The sequence below is a fragment of the Maylandia zebra genome, linkage group LG1 (assembly GCF_041146795.1).
Source record: "Maylandia zebra isolate NMK-2024a linkage group LG1, Mzebra_GT3a, whole genome shotgun sequence".
Classification (NCBI taxonomy): domain Eukaryota; kingdom Metazoa; phylum Chordata; class Actinopteri; order Cichliformes; family Cichlidae; genus Maylandia; species Maylandia zebra.
Genome location: NC_135167.1, coordinates 7,584,954 through 7,604,617, shown reverse-complemented (window position 1 = coordinate 7,604,617; position 19,664 = coordinate 7,584,954). Strand labels below are relative to the sequence as shown.

Below are 19,664 nucleotides of genomic sequence, written 5' to 3'. Positions count from 1 at the left end.
AAAGACAGAAGTAAACTAAGAATCACAGCTTTATTTAATGCTGGAATAACAACAGAGAAAATGAACTAACTAACCAAGCTATTGGTTGGGCAGACAGAAACTCACATGCCGTGAGGGAGATGCAAATAATATATACACAGGGAGAAGATAAGACAGAGAGGACACCCCTGGGGAACAAAGTCGAATCATACACATGAAGCAGGACTCTATCAAAATAAAACAGCAAACAACAACACACTGAGATCTAGATTGAGACACATTAACTGGATTCAGGTACTGGACCTGTGAATTAACATGAAAGGACAAGAGACACCAGACAGACATGGGACTATGACCAGGGAGACAAATGATAAGACCATGGAGATTAGACAGGCTGCAAAAGGAGATGCTGATGACAAGACAAGACCAGGAACAGACTAAACACAAAAGGGAATTAACATAATAAAACAAGAGCCAGGAACTAGAAATAACAAACTCAGACACACTAGAGAATACCAACTACAGAAAACTAATGCAGAACTAAAACATGAAAATCTCTTAAATCCCAAAGAAGGAATCACACAGTCATAAACGCAAAAGCTAGGTCCAAGACCCAGGACCATGGCAGCTATGCTCTGAATCATGTTGCTGGGTTGGTCCAGAAAACATACCTGTGAAAATATGGAGATGTCTAGGAGACAGAGCAGTGGAGTTTTTGACCAGACTGTTTAACATAAACCTGGTGAGTGAGAGGATGGCACTAATAAAGGTTAGTGCCAGAGTTGAAGATGTTGAGGCTTTCATTGGGACTGACCAGGATGGACAAAATCTCAGCTTGAGCAGTTAGAGAGATGAGAGATGAGGCTCATTTGGACATGTGCAGAGAAGGGACAGCGGATATATTGGACTATCTATGAATCTACTGATCTATGACCTCAGTAAAAACTTTTTGAGTGAGTTTATGGTTTCAGTTGCCTGTGTCATTTTTAATTAATACATTGTGTTCATTTAGTAAATTAGGGACCCGTTTAGAATAAAGTATTGAATGTAAAAATTCTGAAGGTTCTCAGTCAGCTCTGTCCCTCAGCTGCAATGACTGTTCTGATAAATCAAGATAGTGGTGGTGGCTCTCTTTCAAAAATGTGTGTGTTGAGTGGGTGAATTGAAGACACAATCTAAGGTAGTTTGGATAAAAGTGGTATATAAATGCAGTTTGTTTACAAGAAGCTTTCAGAGGTAAAATTGCCCGGTTATTCACACGAAAATAAGATTTGCGGGAAAAGTCTGTCAAAAATAAAAATCCAGCAGTGTAATACAAATACTTATTTACTGCTTTTCTATTACGTTAGTCATCTTGTTGTGACCCATCAGATTAGTTTTTCTATGCCTTAACTGGAGTCTCTACAGCTGATATGTAAACCATAAACCTACCTGCTGGTTTAGATATGTATGCAGCATTTACAGCTCAAAATCTCTTTCCACAGACACATCTAAGTTTCATTATTAAATATTAACAAGATGGAATTATATATTAAGGAATATATGGTGTCTGAGTTGTGCATTGTATATATCAGAGATCATTTGTGCCTTGCTCACTAGTGTACATATTGTGTTAAGATTTTAATTTTAATTTTGATCCAATATTAAATGCACCATATGCAGCAATATATGATAGCTGTTACTAGGCAAGGCAAGGCAAGGCAAGGCAAGGCAAGTTTATTTGTATAGCACAATTCAACAACAAGGTGATTCAAAGTGCTTTACAGAGACATTAGAAACAAGAACAAATAAAAAGCATGATTTAAAATTGATTAAAACAAGCAAATAAACTAACTAACTAATTAACAAACAAACAAACAAACAAACAAACAAAACAGTATATAAAATCAAAACAGATAAAATCAGAACAATAGATAAAATCAGTAGTTAAATGTAAGTTTTGAAATTTAAGCTTAAAAGTGTGGATTTGGTGCTTTATTCAAATGCAGCTGAGAACTAACTTGCTGTTACTATATAACGCACATTTGTGTGAAATGCCATGACAAAACACACACACGTGCACGCGCACACAAAATTCATATCTGTGGTCAGTCTGTCAACTCTCACACCCCCATCAGAGGACTTGGTACGGCCTGCTATGGGACATCATTATAAAGAGTAGATGTCTTACATAGAGGCAAAGCTCTCTAATCCGAAGGCCAGATAATTCGAGTGCAAAGAGGATTAGCTCCACCCCAGCAGAGCCATTGGCTAAATTTAGCCCCCTTACTCTCTGTCTTCACCAGTCTCCATTTAACCCCTCCTCCAAGCCCCACCTGTGACTGCCTTTACCCATCCATGTAGGGACACTATCCACCAATCACACATTGCAGTTCTTTATTACGCCATCATGACATCTACAGACATGCGCATCCACATAATCCACCCTCTCGGCCTGTTATTCTGGCCCTGCCTCCTGTCAGCGTTAATGATACTGTGTCACAGCTGCGCACACTTGATGTAGACTCTGAAAATTTGTGCTTGGGTTTTACACTTTGTAATGTCTCCGTCCTTCATTTGCAGAGCTGTGTCCTCTGGCAGCACAGTGAGATTGCAGCTGATGGTGCCCGCCATAGGCCTGCCTCAGGAGGAGGGGCAATCCCTGCAATGAATTGAGGAGACGTCTCATGCAAATATCCAGGAAATGAATGGCTTCCAGGGGAGGATTCTGGGAAGGCGTGATAAACCCACTCTTGCATCCCTTTTAGCATGAACTCACTATTTACTGCTTTTACCTCCTGTGAAATCTTTATAGACTGCAGGACCAAATAAATTTTTATTTCTATGACCTTTGACATCCTTGCAACCTTGCATTATTGTGGAATTAATGTTTATTTTTGAGTCATTGTCATACAAAGAACTACATTCTACTATATGTTTTGCATTGACTTAGGTATTGACTTGGGTTAGAGAAATTCCTTGCTTTCTCTCCTTTTCATGTCTAATGCAAACTCAATTGTTGCAGCTGTTTGTTTACAGTCTGATTTGCTTAAAATGCTGTTTATAAGACCCTCAGGGTTTCTGCATCTTCTGTTCAAGTGTCAGTTCTTTTCAGCACTGCAGCTTCCTTTTGTTGAGTGCCTCATCTTCTATATATGTGGGCGCAAAATAACTTTAAGATAACAAGACGGAGAAGAATACAGCAAACAAAACCCTGCTGGTACAATTACTGAGACATAGCTTGGTGTTTTTTCTCATCTGCTGACTGGGCCTTAATGGAGTCAGTGCTACATAGCTTAGAGAGGACGCTCCACATGATTGTGGGTCTCCAAGTTAAAGCCGAGTCTTATATGTAGCTCATTTCCCCTGTTCTTCATATTTGCCTATAGCTGAAAGATAAAAAACTATATATAAAAATGTGATCCAACGGACTTGTAAAAATGGTAATAGATGAAATTTATTTCATCTCCCAGCTGAGTAAACATTGTTTTGTGGAGTATATTCAGAAGCAGAAAAATAATGGTTTTACATACAAATTTTCTGGTGAAATCTAAGTGAGGCCTCTTTGTTTATTTCCCCAGCTGTGCTTATCATGAATTATTAGTATGGAGTCGCTGTGCCTTCATGCCTCCTGTTTGCTCCTAATTAAAGAGGAAAGATCTGAGGGAGTTAATCTGCTGAGCTTTGGTGAATGGAGGTGGGATGTGGTGGCAGGTGGGAGACGGCCAGGGTCCGACCACCCCAAATCCCAGTCATCTGGTTGGACACGCCAACTTAGCTTAAGTCACCTGACCTGCTCTCTGGCACAGATCCAGGACTGCATGCAAAGACACACAGAAGTGTGAAGAAACAAAGCAGTTGGTTGACTTCAATTCCGGGTGTGAACAAAGTGCAGTCATGGTTTTGCGTCGCTGGAGTCATTTGAACTGGTCAAAAACTGCTCTGATTGGTGGAACACACACAGAGTTTATGTGACAGTGATTTGTACTGTGGTGTGTTTCGACTGCACAGAGACAGTAAATCCCAGGTGATGAGGATCAAATGGACTTACTGACCTGCAGCGCCACAGATACTGACATCTTGTGGGCACTGAGATTATTGATAAATGCTTTTAATTACAAAAACATTATTGATTTATGTCATCGAGATCTTTATTGTGACCTTTCACAGAACACTGTGGAAATAAGCTACACGAGGCCTCATGTCAGGCTCACAGGAAATACTCGTAAATGTTAATTTTGGTATTTTCCTGGCATTTGTTGATACTAAAATACAAGCATCCACATATTCATCACACACAATGACTGTGGGGTGGCAGTTTGGATGTCAGCCAGTCCATTCAGCTGAATGACAGCAGCATGACTGGTGCACTGTTATCTGTGCAATTATACCACACTGTATCATGATAATAAGGTACACTTTGAAGTTTGGAGCTTTTTTTTGCACACCGAGATGAAGAAAATAAGGATCTGATGGTAAGAATCTCACACCCAGAGTCAATTTAAAGTTGACAGTTACAGAGAATTGGTATGAAGTATCCTGAGAATTGTTGTACCTGTAAGGTAAGCATGTGAAAAGCTCTGCTGTAACAAATGGTGGGCGGCAGCTGAGTGAACAGTGCTGCTGAGAAAACAGACAGCTACAGCCCAGAGGAAGCTTTTATCTTTATGGTGTCAGAACTTTTTATGCTGAACATGTGTCTACTTTCCCAAAGTAACAATGATATGAAACTTCAAAGAACAATAGTCAGAGCATCTGGCGCGATATTTTTTAACATACAAGCTGTGTATTTACATAGAGATTCATTCTTTCCTTACATTTAATCTAAAACTGCATTTATCAATATGGTTATATTAAAGGTTAAATGACTATATGTTATTTCTGAGGGATCAGCCATAATCAAAAACAACAAACAAAATAATAACCTCTTCATCTTTGAATTCAGGTGTTTACACTTGCTGGTATATAAAATCAAACACCTAGTCATGCAGCCTCTCTTTACTAACATTTGAAAAATAATGGATAATTCTTGTGGGTTCATTTAAATCTAGTATGGTGGTGTAATCTGATGTGGATGTGGTTCCCAAATTTTGGGAACTACAGCAACTCAGCTGAGAAGTGTCAGACTATGCAAAGTTACAGAGCAGGGTTGCTGAGTGCTGCTAGGCATGGTGCATTGCTGTTGCCTACAACTATGGCATTAACATCTGCATGAAAGCGTGTACCAGGAGCATCATCTCATTTTTCCATGGGTAACCAGCTCCTGTAGGTTAATGTGTACTGGCTGAAGTGACTTAAATGACTGAAGACTTGATAAAAATGCTCATTTTGAATGCAGATTTTGCTTGAGTGTTTACCTTAGACACCATATAGAGTGGTAGTACATACATTTTGTCTTTAACTTGTGTTGTGGACAGAAATCCAGCAGCGCTGCTTTAAATCAAGCTAGCATGTTATCTAAATCAGATTTTAAGCAAATTTTTACAAAAAAATCTGCATGATGCTGCAAAATATAACAGAGCCTTATTTTATTAAGTAAAAATAACCCTCATAATCAATCTTTTACCACAAGCTATAATAATAATAATAATAATAATAATAATAATAATATGAGTTTACTAACTTTCACCTTTCTAATAATTATCAAAGCCACTAGATGGCATTGTGATAATGACACTAAGGGTGTGTAAAAATGGCCTCTGTTGGCTTGTAATTTCCTGTTTTGTTTAGTTTTTTACCTAAAGGTAACCATATCTGGCTGCGATGCGGTTTTAGTTGTGGCTTGCAAGCTTTCTTAGCACACTGCACCTTCAGACACCTTCTAATTAATTGTAAGTAACGTAACAGTAAAATATTACAATTTCATTTGTCCAACCTGGAACACAGACCTCTTTGGCTGGCTGTCGAGGCAGTTAATTATAATTAACCACACAACTTGCCATGCTATTTGTCAGGCAGTTGCATTTAATATGTTTGAAATCGCCATCAACACTGCAAACACAGGCAGTCCAATTCAGTGCCTCAAATAAGCTCAGGTCATTTTTGAAAAAGACTTAGCAGTCTAGTCACTTGGAGTGGCCACATTCCTTACTTTAAACCTTTTATTAACTAAATAGATGCCTCAGCAAATAAATTCCCTATTGTATAGCTATGGAGAATACCGTTTTGTAGTATAAGCATGTTTTATTTCTACTGTAAAGTCCCAGACACAAAGGTCTAGAGACTGGTTGGAGACCCTTGGGAACCGGTGGTTTATATATATTCATTATTTATTTATCAGATGCTGGAGGTTATACAGATTTGGGGTTTCCAGGGGGGGTCATCATCTGAAATCTAGGTCTGTGCAGCTGGGTCTTGAAGGTGAGCTTTCTAACACTGGGGTCTGTGTGGACTGAATGACTTTTTAAGGTAGCCTCAAGTGGCTTAGATGAGCTGTATGCACGAGTGTCCTGTGGAGTCAGTTTTTGTAAATTGGCAGCTATGACTGCTTTGTTAAACAAGGTTAAAACTAAAAACTGAACCTCAAGCAAGATCCCTGGAGCGTTATGTGTTTATAAATTTAAAAACCACAAACAAAAGAGCTGCTAAATTGACCTTGAGTATTAAAAACACTTTCAAACATCTCCCCCACTGTGGCTGTTTGGACTGCAAACATTTCCCAGTGTAGCTTTAACTGTATGTAAACAACAAAGGTCAGAGTTAAAAGACTTGTGGACACTGGTGCTGAGTGAGAGGGTCCTTCCACTGAGCTGTGAGGCAGTTTATTCTGAAGGCACTTCAGCCAAATGATATGCCTCTCACTCCTCTCTTTGCCACCTCCTCCCTCCTCTTGCAACTAGTGCGTTTTTGTCTCTCTGTCCAAGTGTTTACTCAGGATGGGGCTTTTTTTTCCAGCTCTATCTCTTCCATCCAAATCCTCCAACTTACAAAACCTTCTTTTATCACCACACAAAGGCAGCTATGTACTTCTTTGTGTCATGCTTGTTACCCCGTCTCACTCATGTTCTGGCACTCTGTAGACCGCGCCTGCTTCATCATTCTCCCCACATCCCTCCACTCCTCCTCCAGGCTGCAATAATGTGTCTAAGTGCAGCTCGGTATGGCTGTGAATGGGGACCCTTTTCAATACCACCTGCCATTTATCTAACCCTCGGCTGGTTACAGGTGCAGGAGAGAGGCGTAGCTCCGAGCCCAGATGCTTGTGATGGCTGGGAGGCCTGGATCCCTGCTGGGCCTCCAAAACAACTTTTATGCGGTTCAATTTCACATACAGTGATGGAAAGAGTACGCCTGTTGTGTTGATGACACCGTACGCATGTGTTTGATTAGGTGCCAGATACCAGCGTCTGTGCAGAAAGGTGAGCTTTAAAGATGGTAGTAAGTTTTATGTCTTTGTATGAGTTTCAGGTAAAATCTTGATAGCTTTTATTTCAGGTTCAGCATTAAATATTTAAACATTTTCTAGTTTCTAGTGTTTTTATATGCATGTTTATGACATTAAAGCTTTCATCTTTTTCAGCGTGATCAGTATTTTCATTTTTGTGAAACGACAAAAATGGAAGCACAATAACCCACGATTCCCAGAATTGTGCAGAAATTTAGTCTAAAAATGTTTTATTTATTTTACACCCATCTATCCATCCGGTTCTGCTGCAGCCAAAGACACACCATTGGAGATTATGGGGTATTTATTGTGATTTTCTCTTTCTGGCAAGAGACATTTACTTGCACAAGGCAGCAGAGTGGTCTGATTTATCAGTAATGCTTTTGTCACAGCTGTGATCCATAACAGCAGATAATCTGTGGATGGAGAGAAACAGCCTCAAACTCAAATTCTGAGCTGGGAACTGATACTCAGAAATATTTTTTTCATTCTGACGGGTCAGTCTGTCCATACAGGCAGCCAGTCATCTATCTAGACTCTTAGTTGGTTCATGAAGTTACACAGTAGATTTTCTTTTTAAAAGATTTTCTCTTATCAAGATTTCTTTTTTCCTGCCCCAGGGACACTGTGACATTATTAAAAGTGATTCCATCCGGAAGTGTGGCCTCACATGCCAGCAAGGCTCAGCTGAAAAACAGTAATTTTTTTTCATTAGCTCAGTTCATGTCATTCTAAAGATCCAGAAATAACTCTGGCTTGATTTTAAACACATAAGCATGCATTATCCTTTTTTTGATTGAGGATATGTGATGGTATTTGCAAGCTCTAATTCATTTTGTTGATGCCCGAAGGCAAATAATAGAAGTCACAAACAACATACATTTATTTATTTATAAATCTGGCCGGCTTAAGCCAGAGGGAATGAAAGCTCCTTTTCAGTGCTGCCCTGCTTTGTATCAGTATGTATAAGAAAGGTAAGGTTATTCTAAACACTGCATTCTTTACAAGACTGAGTAAACCGAGCACACAAGGTCTTGTTTTTTGTGCTCTTTTTTTTTCTTTCTTTCTGTTGACATTTAACACAGAAAGAGACTAATGTATTTCATGGGTTTGGAAACTACTTATGTTTGCGTTTCCAGCATTTTGGAGGGGGGTGTTATAAAAGTTTCAAACAGCATTCCTTTACCAGTATATTGTATATAATGTGTTGGGAACAGAGATCCTTGCAGAAAACCTCCTGTGCCTGCAGAGGGCAGCTGAAACCACAGGAGTTTTTTTTTCGCCCCTCTGCCTGGAAGGGATTTGCAGTCATGATGAGACAACACTGAAACTCGCTGTTCTACATTATAAGCATCTACCTAATGTTTGCACTGCTGAAAAATGAAAGCGCCTGTGATTCACAATGTAATGTCAGGAGATTGTACTTTTCACCTCTCATCACTGAGTCCAAATCATAGATCATAGATAGTCTAAATCATAGATCACTTTTTGATACATTACCAAACTGAAAAAGGGGAAAGCAAGAAAGGAAGCTTAATGTGTTTGGAATCAGTGACCTTTACCGTACTGTATGGCATGCAACCAGCATGGATCAAATGAATTCAGTGTCTTTGTGTAATGCATTTTAATCTCTGTGTAGCGTTACTTACAACTAATGTTGCTACAAGACGTGATTTATAGCAGCCCTGTGCAGAGCAGTTCTGTGACTTCAGCAAAGTAATAATAGAAAAGTAGAGTCCGCCCAGCATATAAAGGTCACTGTAGTTCAGAGAAGCTACAACTTAAATTAAGCAAAATGTGCAGCAACCTTCACTTAATTTCTTCTTTAGCCTTATTACAGAAAGCAGTGTAGGATCACTGTCTGTCAGCTGAGCAGCAGTTAGTGGTTAAGGTTAGTGGCTTGAGGCGCTCCCTTCAAAATAAAAGTTTATATGGTGGAAGATGGGGTTTGCTATGGTTTCAGCGTATTTGACTACAAATAAATTAGTAACTACAAGATTACATTTATAGTTAAATCATCTGGATTTGTGTGATTATGTTTTGGGTAGTTAAATTTTCAATATGCTGATGAATTTTACTGTATAAAACAAAATCAAAGTTACCCCCCTTTCTTCTAGTTTCTACTAATGACAATTTGTGAACTATAAAGTTATTTTATTTCTTTTTACTGAATGAAAATCGAAAATAGAAACTTTGAATAAGTGTTTCCCTGGTGTTACACAGAGCAAAGTGCTTTGTGTGTGTATGTTGTGGATGTGCAGTTTCAAGCACTATTTTTTTTTTTTTTTTTAAATTCTGATTATGATCTGCTGTCAGTGTTGAGTGTTGGGAAATGCATGACAGTTGTACTGAAAAATAAAAATAAATATACAATTATGTTGCAAGTTCCAATAATTGCCATGTAAGTGACATCATTCCCAAATAATCTGACCCATCATAGGACCAATAAATGTTGTAGTACTCCCAACCATTCCATTAGAAAAATGCAATACAGACTATTGCATTGGGCCATACAAACAAATTTCAGTTTCTAAGTTTAAAAATTCATTCAGATACATGGCAAAGTGATGCCAAACCATTATCGTTTGTGTGTTTGTATTTAAGACGATGTCTCCCAGAGCAGGCGGTGTCAAACACACTGGAAACCACTGGATGCAGTCATCCTTCAAATCATTTGCATGCATTACTGTTACTAAACGCATTACTATTCCTGTTCTGTTACTATACAGTAATGTAAATGTCTTGATAGTTTAAAGTACTTTTTTTTGGATCTATCCAAATGATTAAATGATTTTTAAGCACAAGGCATTTTTCTGGGGAGCTGTGCACTAGCTGCCCCTAATTTGACTTAACACCGGTAACATTTCCTTGATTATCTTAATATTTGAGTTTTAGTCTTGTGATTTCAGCTTTAATTTTGAAAGAAAAAAAAAACTACTGTTTCTTCTGGATGTAACTTTTCACATTTATTCCGAGATTTTGACTTTATTCTCAAAGCAATATTTCAGCTCCACCCATATGTTTTATTTTCATAGCTATCACAATTTCAACTTTATTCTCAAAATAAAAATGAAAAGTCCTTCTCATATATTCCTTTCTCATTTATGACACAGACTTTCACGTAGTTTTCATTTTCAAGTTTTCCGAAGTAACTTTGAATGTGTTTTCATTCAGTGATCTAGTTATTAGTTCGGTGGTATGCGGTCCATGACACCTTGGTCCTAGTAGCGTGCAGGGTTCGTGTTCCTTTATTGTGAAAAGCACAGACGGGATGTTAATCTGATCTTTCCAGCTTCCTCCGCTTTTTCATTTCGACTCTGGGGACCGACCACGATACTTTTTCACAAACCCGGACAGTGACCGTTTCACAATATTAGTTCCCTCTCGAAGTAATTTTTGGGAAATCACTAAAGTTACTCAAGCCCCCCCTCACGAGTTTACACTGACTTCCTCTTGTCTGAAAGTCTACTCCATGAAAAACAAACCACTGAGCTTTTAATAGTCCTCGTGCTGACTCCTCCCCATTGAGTTGTCCTGGGAAACACTAACAACTCTGAGAAAGTCAGTCTTGTTCCTTGAAGAGAACACTTTTGGTTTGAAAACCTGATCGCTGCGCAACTTTTCACTCCTTTTTTGAACATCCAAATACTGCGAGTTCACCAACAGGAGGATTATTATGTGTTCAGAACATTCCTTTTCATCTTCTTCACGCTGAGCTTCAAGTGCTGAAGGTAAGAGGACTCCTTTATGTAAACCCGTTATCAGCTGTACTATGAATGGAGCCCGGCGTGGCTTTGTACGTATCGGGGTTGTTTTACAGTGAAAGAAGTTGTTAAATGGCTGCTGGGTGGGTTTATTAACATGTTGCTTGGTAGCCATGACATCTTCACTTAGAGCCTGTGGGGCCAAAAGCTAGAGCTTCTCACGTTTCTGCTAGCTTTAAAACGACGAAGACCAACATAGACGTGTAAAATGATACTGTTCAAAAGAAGCTAAAGTTTAGGAGGTAAAGAAGAAATGCTTGTGACTTATGCAAGTACGCTTATATCACCACTCCGAAAGCTCTCATACTAGCATTAAATGTTGTGCTCATTAGATAATAGTATTTAGGATTGTATTATTTAAGGAGCCCTATTATTCTTTATATGTTAATTCTACTAAAGTAGCTTTGCATGATTTCAACTAACCCTTATCTTATACTAGGCCCCTCATTTCCACCACCCAGCTCGCTGACCTTCTTTTACCATGATTTCAGGCTGTTTTGTGCTTTGTGCAGTGTATAACCCCCACCAAGAGAATTTTAAATCAAATGTTCCTGGTGTTTGGGCTTGGTTAAAAAAGTCTTCAGGTGTATGTAGTTTAAATAGATCAAGTCATAAAATAGTCAAAGAGTAACTTTGCATGATTCAGAGTTCAAAGTAATCATTATTTATCTCATACTTGGCCTCAGTGTAGCTCTTTGGTTCCTGCGTTGCCAGAAAAGAAGCTGTTTTCCCTTCTTCTACAAGTTTTTTGTAGAAGAATTGTAGAAGAAGTCTAAAAGCAAACAGAAAGTCTAAAAGCAGGTGGGTGGGTCTGCTACCTGCTTGAGTCATTTAAAAATTAAGATATATCTCTCATCTCTTGCATCTGAGATGAATATTTTAAAAAGATCCCTTCTTGTTGACATGATACAGTTTTAAGGGTAGAAAAACTGTCAGAAATCAGGCATTTAAAGCTTTTTATTGGCACATAGAGATTACTTGAATATACGTGCAATGTTTAAAATAAACATCCACCAATGTGCCACACTAATGCCACACAGCATGGTGGTAAGCACTGTTGCCTCATAGAAGAAGGTTCTGAGTTTGTATCCACCATCTAGTGACCATCTTCTCCTCATGGGTTCTCTTTGGGTACTCTGGCTTCTTCCGACAGTCCAAAAACCTGGTAGTGATGTTAGTTCAATTGGTGATTCTAAACTGCCAAAAGGTGTGAATGTGAGTAAAAATGGTTGTCTGTATCTCTATTTTAGTACAGTGACATAATGGCAACCTGTCCAAGGTGTACCCTGGCTCTTGCCCTTTTTGCAGCTTGGCTAAGTAGCATATCCCACTGCAACCCTGAACTGGATAAGTGCAATAAGATAGATAGATTGAAAGTAGTTATTAAATTTAAATGGTTATTTGATATGTGGCAATAAGAAAACGAATCTATCTATCTATCTATCTATCTATCTATCTATCTATCTATCTATCTATCTATCTATCTATCTATCTATCTATCTGTCTATCTGTGTGTGTGTGTGGGAATGATGTCATTACATAGTTTGTTTAGCATAGCATATTCTCCATTGTTTACAATAATCTCAGCACTGTCGTAAAAAAGGAAGGTGAGTGTGAGTAACCATTCTCTGGTTCAAAGTACCATAGAGGAGAACAACCTGATTGCTTCGAGCTGATAGGAGGCCAGTCGTAAGCACCTGGATGAATGTGTGCCATGAAAATTAAGGTAGCTCTGGTAAGGTGTATCTATGTGCAAATGTAAAAAGAATCTGAAATGGATACATCCTCAACAGTGATGTCATAGTTGGTTCTCAAAAAAAGGCCTGGAATTTAATTTAATAATTAGCTATATTTACATATATATATGTCATTCTGAGAGAAATAAAATTGATTTGTATGATTACTTATTTTCAAATGATTGACCTTTACCACTCTTAAGGATTTAATGAGGAACACTCAGATTACCCAGTTGTTATCAGAGTTTTTTATCGGCTCAAAGTTGGTCTTTTGAAGTGATTACACCTATTTTGGCTGTTTATTAAATTAAATGATCAAAATTTATATTAAATTATGTTAATTATTAAATTAATAAAATGATCTATAACCAAAAATAAATCAACTGGTTTCATTAAAAAAAAATTTGTCGGATCTTTGGCACTATTTTTCTTTTGTTTTTTGTATGAAGCCGAAACCCTGGTAACTGTCAATAATTATACTGACTCTGCCTCTAATAACCCCCCACAAGCACAAAAACAAATTAAAGTCATTGTTGGGTTGGGCAGATACTTAAAATCTTTCCGGGTTATTTTTTTCCTCATTAAGGAAGCCTACTTCCAAGAGCTGATTTTACTTCCTGGTTTGTTGGGAAGGTCTGCACACATGTAAGCAAAAGCAGTGGCCTACTAATTCACTTACACCCGCTTGACCTCACCCATTTGAACATGTTCAAAGGGCGAGGCACCAAGGCATGGCTGCTTTCTGGGTTCCCATGTTGTAACACACCCATAGCTTCGCTCTGAAGTCACAACACAAGCCTCATCTTCTTCACTTCCTGGTTAATTTGAGTTTATCCCACTTGCCTGGGTACAAGCAGTGAAGCCGATCAGTGGCTTGTTTAAAGAGAATCTTCTTATTCTCTTAAAAAGAGTCGGGTGCTAAATGTTTTACATTTTTCCAGTGTCTTTGAGGATTATCTCTGGTCTCAACATCAACACTAATCTGACAAGTGATTCTACGCTTTCTTAATACTCACGCTATCACCCAGTCTATAATAATGTTGGATCCTTGGATTCCACACTAGTGTTTCATCTTTAAATAAGCCCTAGTAATGGCAAGAGTAAAAGTGAGAACAGGTGACACTGCTCACATTTGTTGTCACTCCCTCATGACCCTGGTAATCTGACTTGTTTACAGAGATTTCCTGCTGTCATTGTTGACTTGGTAGAACTGGCTCTGTTATCTATCAAGCAGCCCACTCATCTATTTTGTATCGCTCCATGCATGCCTTTGACTGTGCAATTGTCCTGTAAAAATGAGTCGGCGCCAATGAATGTAGGCCAAGTATCCATCATCCCCATATTATATTCTTTGACCAAGACAGAAAGAAGGAAATGGACCTGTTGCCACTTCCTTCTTGAAACCTCTTACACAGTGGGTGTGTCACATTTGCAGTAACACTTCACCTAGTTGATATGAACTTTTATGTTGCAAAAGGAAATTTCCAAGTTGATAAATATGAAGCAGATATATTGTAGAGATGTGAGATTGCAGTGCCTTAATTATTAGTACTTTGACAGCGAGTACAGAATAGCTTTATAAAGACTTCGAATCAGCCCTGCAAACTCACCTAGTTCATTAACTTAACACTTCTATACTTCAAATGTGCTTTGTACTTGTGTAATGTGTCAATGTGTTTGAATAATGTTAAACTGTTTTCTCAGTGTTTGAGCAGTTGCTTATCCTGTCAGGTGTTGGTCAAAGAAGTTTTCAGTTGCAGTAATTCAAAATCATCCAAATTTTCACGACTGTTTGTGAATTTAATGGGAACCTGTTCATTTTCATCTTCCATATTGGTCTTTTTGAGGACACTCCTAGATAAGCTTTGTATGTTTTGCCATTTAAAATAATCCTTATTTCACTAATATTGGGCCTTGGTGTGGCCTCAGTTCTTCCACTGTATGAAGTAAGCAATTGCGACCTCTCTCCCTTTAAACTAGCTTTGAACAGCAGGTCAGTTTAGCTTTGTGCACACATCCAGAGCTTTTTGACTGAAATGACTGGTAAGGATATTTGCTCTCATACATATTTGCTGTCATACAACTTTAAGAGTGGGGAAAAAAACTATCTGAAACGTTGAGTGGAGTATGAAGCCTGAGCTTTTGGTGCAGAGATTACTTTGACAAACAGTTTCTTTATTATTTGAAACTTTGGGCATATTTTTAATGGGCATCTATAAATTTAAGAGAAAGCATAATAAGTCTCATTTAATATTTTACAAACATGTTACTTTCTTTTGAAGTTTTAGATGTGAAGATCAGCGTGAAATTCAAACCACTAACTTGAGATTTGCAAACCAGAATGAAATGTTAATATCGTGATTTTGTTAGAGTGGCACTTACTGGATATGTCGTCTTTTAAAAATGGTCTCACACCATGTATTATATCCATCTTCAGATGATGGTATTAACAAACATGACAGAAAGTGAGCGCAACATTAAACCGAGCTGCAGCTGAGCTCTTTCACCAGTACACATCATTCCACGTTTTTTTTCCATAACTCACAAGCTATCAGGAGAGGACTGTGCAACTTTTCCACTAAACAAAAGCTTATTACTTTACTCTCTGCAGCTTTCCCTGCAAAATTCAGGTTTATTTCTTAGGACGTCCTAGTTAGCGATATATGTTTAGCTCCGTTATGAGAGACAAATGAAAGAGGAGTTGGCCTCCCATTTTGAGTACTGTAAATTTCCATGAGGATCCTGCTGGCTCCAAGCAGAACCCCGTCAATTTCTCATCTTTACAAACCCCCTAATTTAATGATGATGGAGGATACGCACAGTGTGGGCCTTGTAATTACACTGTATTTGCTATAGAATGGAAGCATTAGAGGAAGTCTTACAGGTACTAGTTCATCATGTAGTGCTGTCTCAGGGATAAGTTTTGGTATGCCTGGGAGGGCGACTGCTGAATTCCCCACTGATATTCACAATAAAGCCTTGACTTAGTTTTTGTTAAGGCTGGAATCGCTGGAATCCTCTCAGCACGCCAAACAGCAGCCGCACTCATTGTTCCAAAACAGCAGCTATTTCCACAGCTTGTCCAAACTTTGTGCCCTGGAGCAGAGTTTATTTTCTTCTGGAAATTATTGAGAACGCTTTGATGTTAATTGTTAATGTGCCTATGTTGATATCAAAATTTGACATCATGAAAAGTACCAGCTTTGTGACAAAATGCTAACTTTGATTTCTTAATGTTTGCTTATGATGAATTATTTACAACCCTCTCTCTGTTACCAACACCTCCAGCAGGATTTTATAATCCTGTAAACAAGTATAACCGTAGCAGTTTCTCCATTTGCATGCATTCTGCTAAACCCTCTGTTATTTACTTGTGTTTGATCAGATTAGCTCTTTTTAATGACACAGATGTCAGATAATTTAAATCACCTTGGGAATTGGTTAGAATAGCCTTTTATTAAAAACCTAATAATAAATATAACTCTGGGAATTTCTTTATTGAACAGAAATAAGCCTTTTTGTGCCAACACAACGGGAAGACAAACAGAACAAACAGAAGACAACATACAAAAACTGGATTGCCTAGATGGATGAGGAACAGCTTGAATATTTACTAGCGGATTTAAAGGCATCTGGAGGAGGTCTTGTGTTTACATAGTGAAATCTGATTTCAGTATGCAGGTGATGTTTGGGAGCCGTACTTGAGAAACAAAGGTGTGCAAGATAGTCAAAAGGTTATGATGATCCTCAACTTCTGCTAATTTACTTGATTTACTTAAACTAGCTAACAGATTATAAAGCCTGCCAGGATACAAACCAACTAGCATCTTCTAACCAGAAGTCATGAGATATATCTCTACAACACTTCTTTCTGAATGTTGGTCCGCTGCTTTTTTTCTACCTCACAGTTAACATGTAGAAGGATAAATTGCAGCAGTTTTCTTTATTTGTAAGGTGTTACATGTGTTTTATTCTGAAGGTTCTGTCGCTGCTAAACCAGTCCTGTGTCGTGTCTCCTTTGTGCTACTGTCGCACTGGAGAAAACGGTAGTTGAAGAATGAGGCACGACCAAAATTATTGACCGTATTCAGTAAACTTGTGATCTTGTTTCCTTTGAAGTACTTGATTCGAAAATAGGGAACAGGTCTGCGACCGCTCACGCTCAGTCGCCGTCTTCAAAGTGATTTTGGTGCATCTAGATGGAGGTAAAGTGGCAATAAGACGAAGTCTTAGTCAGCTATTGATTTGCAATTGAATGGGATCAAATTGGCAATTACATGTAATCTGTTGGTTGTAATATGGTGATAAATGATGAATATGTGAAAATTGGAAGTCTGACATGGAAATTCACATGTACTACATAGACTTACATAAGTTTTAAAACATAAATTCGCTTGGCAAATGTGCGTTTATATAGGAACGTAACCAGAATGCAGTCATTCTCGTCTCAAGCAGGTTGCCATCGTATGACTGACTAGCTAATTGGCAGATTAGCTAATTCAGTGTTGTTGCACAGTCCTGTCATCCTTCTGTAAGTGGACTTGAGTTTTAGGGCCAGTCCAATCAGAGCTGGTTCATGTGTCCTTCAAGCGGCTGAAAAATGAATGTTTTGTGAAAATTCTATTATTTTGTTCGTTTTTTAGTCAGTTAGCACTAAATTGCAGATACATTTCAATCGTACAGTTTATTGATGCAGGTTGCTAACCTAGCTCACTAGCATTAGCTAATAACTAGGAACGCCACCTTCTTGTCTAAGTTTGGTTTCTTGTAGTTTAATAACCAAATTCAGGTGCTGAGAAAAAAATAGAAGAGGTCACGGTGGCTGCCTCCAACTTTTATACAGTCCATAGTTTCTGTAGATGGATCTGGATGATACTGAGGTTTTCCACACAAAAACCTGACCAGCATACAAGGAGGGGGAAAAAGATGGAACGGTGTGGGGGTAGATGGTGTCTGTACCTAGAAAATAAAAATACCCTGTAGCTGAATTGGGCTGCAGCTAATGATTATTTTTGTTTTTGAATATGTTGTGACTTAAATAGTTATATTTTGTAAAAATGTAAAATCTGTTCAACAGTGAAAGCTCCCCCCCAAATTTTCTGTAATTTTTTTAAAACGATTGAAAAACTAAATATTCTTATATGTGAGAACCTGGGACCAATTGACTTGTTTTGAACCAAACTTAGCAGATAAATCAAGTCATAAACCATTTTTCTGATGAATGCACACTTGATTTATAAATGTGACTGCAGGACTTTTAATGTACCAAGCCATTGTTGCCATTGATTACTTCTGATTACTTTTCCACCAGATGAAATCAGTTACAGTGTGTTTACTATCTATTCTTTTTTGGTTCAATATCAGGATTTACATTAATATATAAAAATCATCACAACATTTAAGTGATCTGAATTCCCAAACATGTTGCCATAAGTAGAACCTGTGTATCTGCACATGCTCAAAACTGCAGCATTGCTAAAAAAAAAAGAGTACACTTGCAGTTATGCCACTGCAGTTGCGGCATACACCTGACCTGTAGTCTATTGGCTCCGCCTGTGCCCTGTGACATCAGGGCTTTGATCAGCGTACTGTCTGTGTTAGCACAAAGCCATATTTAGCTCAGTGTAATCAGTGTGGTGAGAGCTTGCATGCCTACTGAGAATACCTGCCTAGTATAAACACACCTGCTCTCTCTGATGGACTTAAAATTAATTTAATGATCACCTGAAGGAGTCTGCTCACAGCCGGTGTCGTCAAATAAACTGTGGGTAAGGTTTCCATTGATGCCTTCATGTGCGTCTTAGTTGGCTGAGACAAAAGCTTTGAAAGTTGATTCTCAGTGTGATGTGACAGAATTATAAGAGCAATTCAACAAGCAGCTTTTATGTTGTAGGCGGTGATGACGACTAAATAAAAGCATTGCCATGTGTGAAGCGGCACACTGAATTTGCAGGTTGTCTTTCTCGTGTTTGTTTTGATGCAATTCCCTGGGGCAAAGTCTGTGATGCACCTAGCAATGTCTGCCTCACTGATAATGTGTTCAATAACAACTAATATGACCGCTGTTAAAGTTGTAATTGGGCTCTCCTCATGGGAATTTACATATTTATCTCAACACACACGTTTCCTTGAAAGCCATTTTTAAAGCTGCAAATTAATACATTCTATAGGGCATCATTAAACTGGTAGGAATACTGTGAAAGATGTGCTTTGAGACAGAATATGGAAGCTTCACTTCTTTATTTTCCAAAATCTTCCTGTAATTGGTGAAAACAGGGTTCTGACGGCTTTCTCATTCATATTATTGTTCTAAATTTTTTACTCTTCAGTTTCTTTTTTAGTTGTCTCCTGTTTGATCACATGGCAGGCATGATCCGTTTTGGGGTGGATGTCATTTATTTCTCATAATGCAACTTAAAAGTGTCTTGTGTAGAAACTTGCATGCCCCACTGGGAATTCAGTTCCCCAAACAAACTGTAGATTCCTATTTTAAAACCATTTCTAAAGAAGTGGTGAAAAGGTTGACAGCTACTTGTTATCTGAATTGTGGAACTCACCGAAATGATCCAAGAGAGGTCAGGAGTGTAAACACACACAAACACATGCATATTTGGGAGCAATTTAGAGGGTCTGATTGACAGAACTTGCATGTCTTAACTTGACTGAGAGAGTACCAAACCTTAGGTTCAGGCCAATACTGTCTAATGCTAACACTAACCAAAAAGCTGCTGTGCTATCAAAGAATTAAGTATTTACATACATTAATTTCACATGTAACTTTGGTACTTCATGTAGCAGTTACCTAACAATGTGCATCAGTCT

The 19,664-nt window shown here is 38.3% G+C and overlaps 1 protein-coding gene across 7 annotated transcripts in view; it reads left to right on the top strand.

Moving 5' to 3' along the window:
* The first annotated feature begins 10,656 nt into the window (after positions 1-10,656).
* The window catches only part of LOC101471219 (A-kinase anchor protein 13), a 122,076-nt gene continuing 113,068 nt past the window's right edge, over positions 10,657-19,664 (top strand). For 5 of the 7 annotated variants that reach the window (XM_024805051.2, XM_014414189.4, XM_014414180.4 and 2 more), the window contains exon 1: positions 10,657-11,073. The gene's annotated coding sequence lies outside the window, so the exon portion shown is untranslated. Of the gene's footprint in view, positions 11,074-18,446; positions 18,611-19,664 lie in introns of those variants that run through there. The other 2 variants (XM_024805023.2, XM_024805011.2) reach the window with 2 other exon arrangements.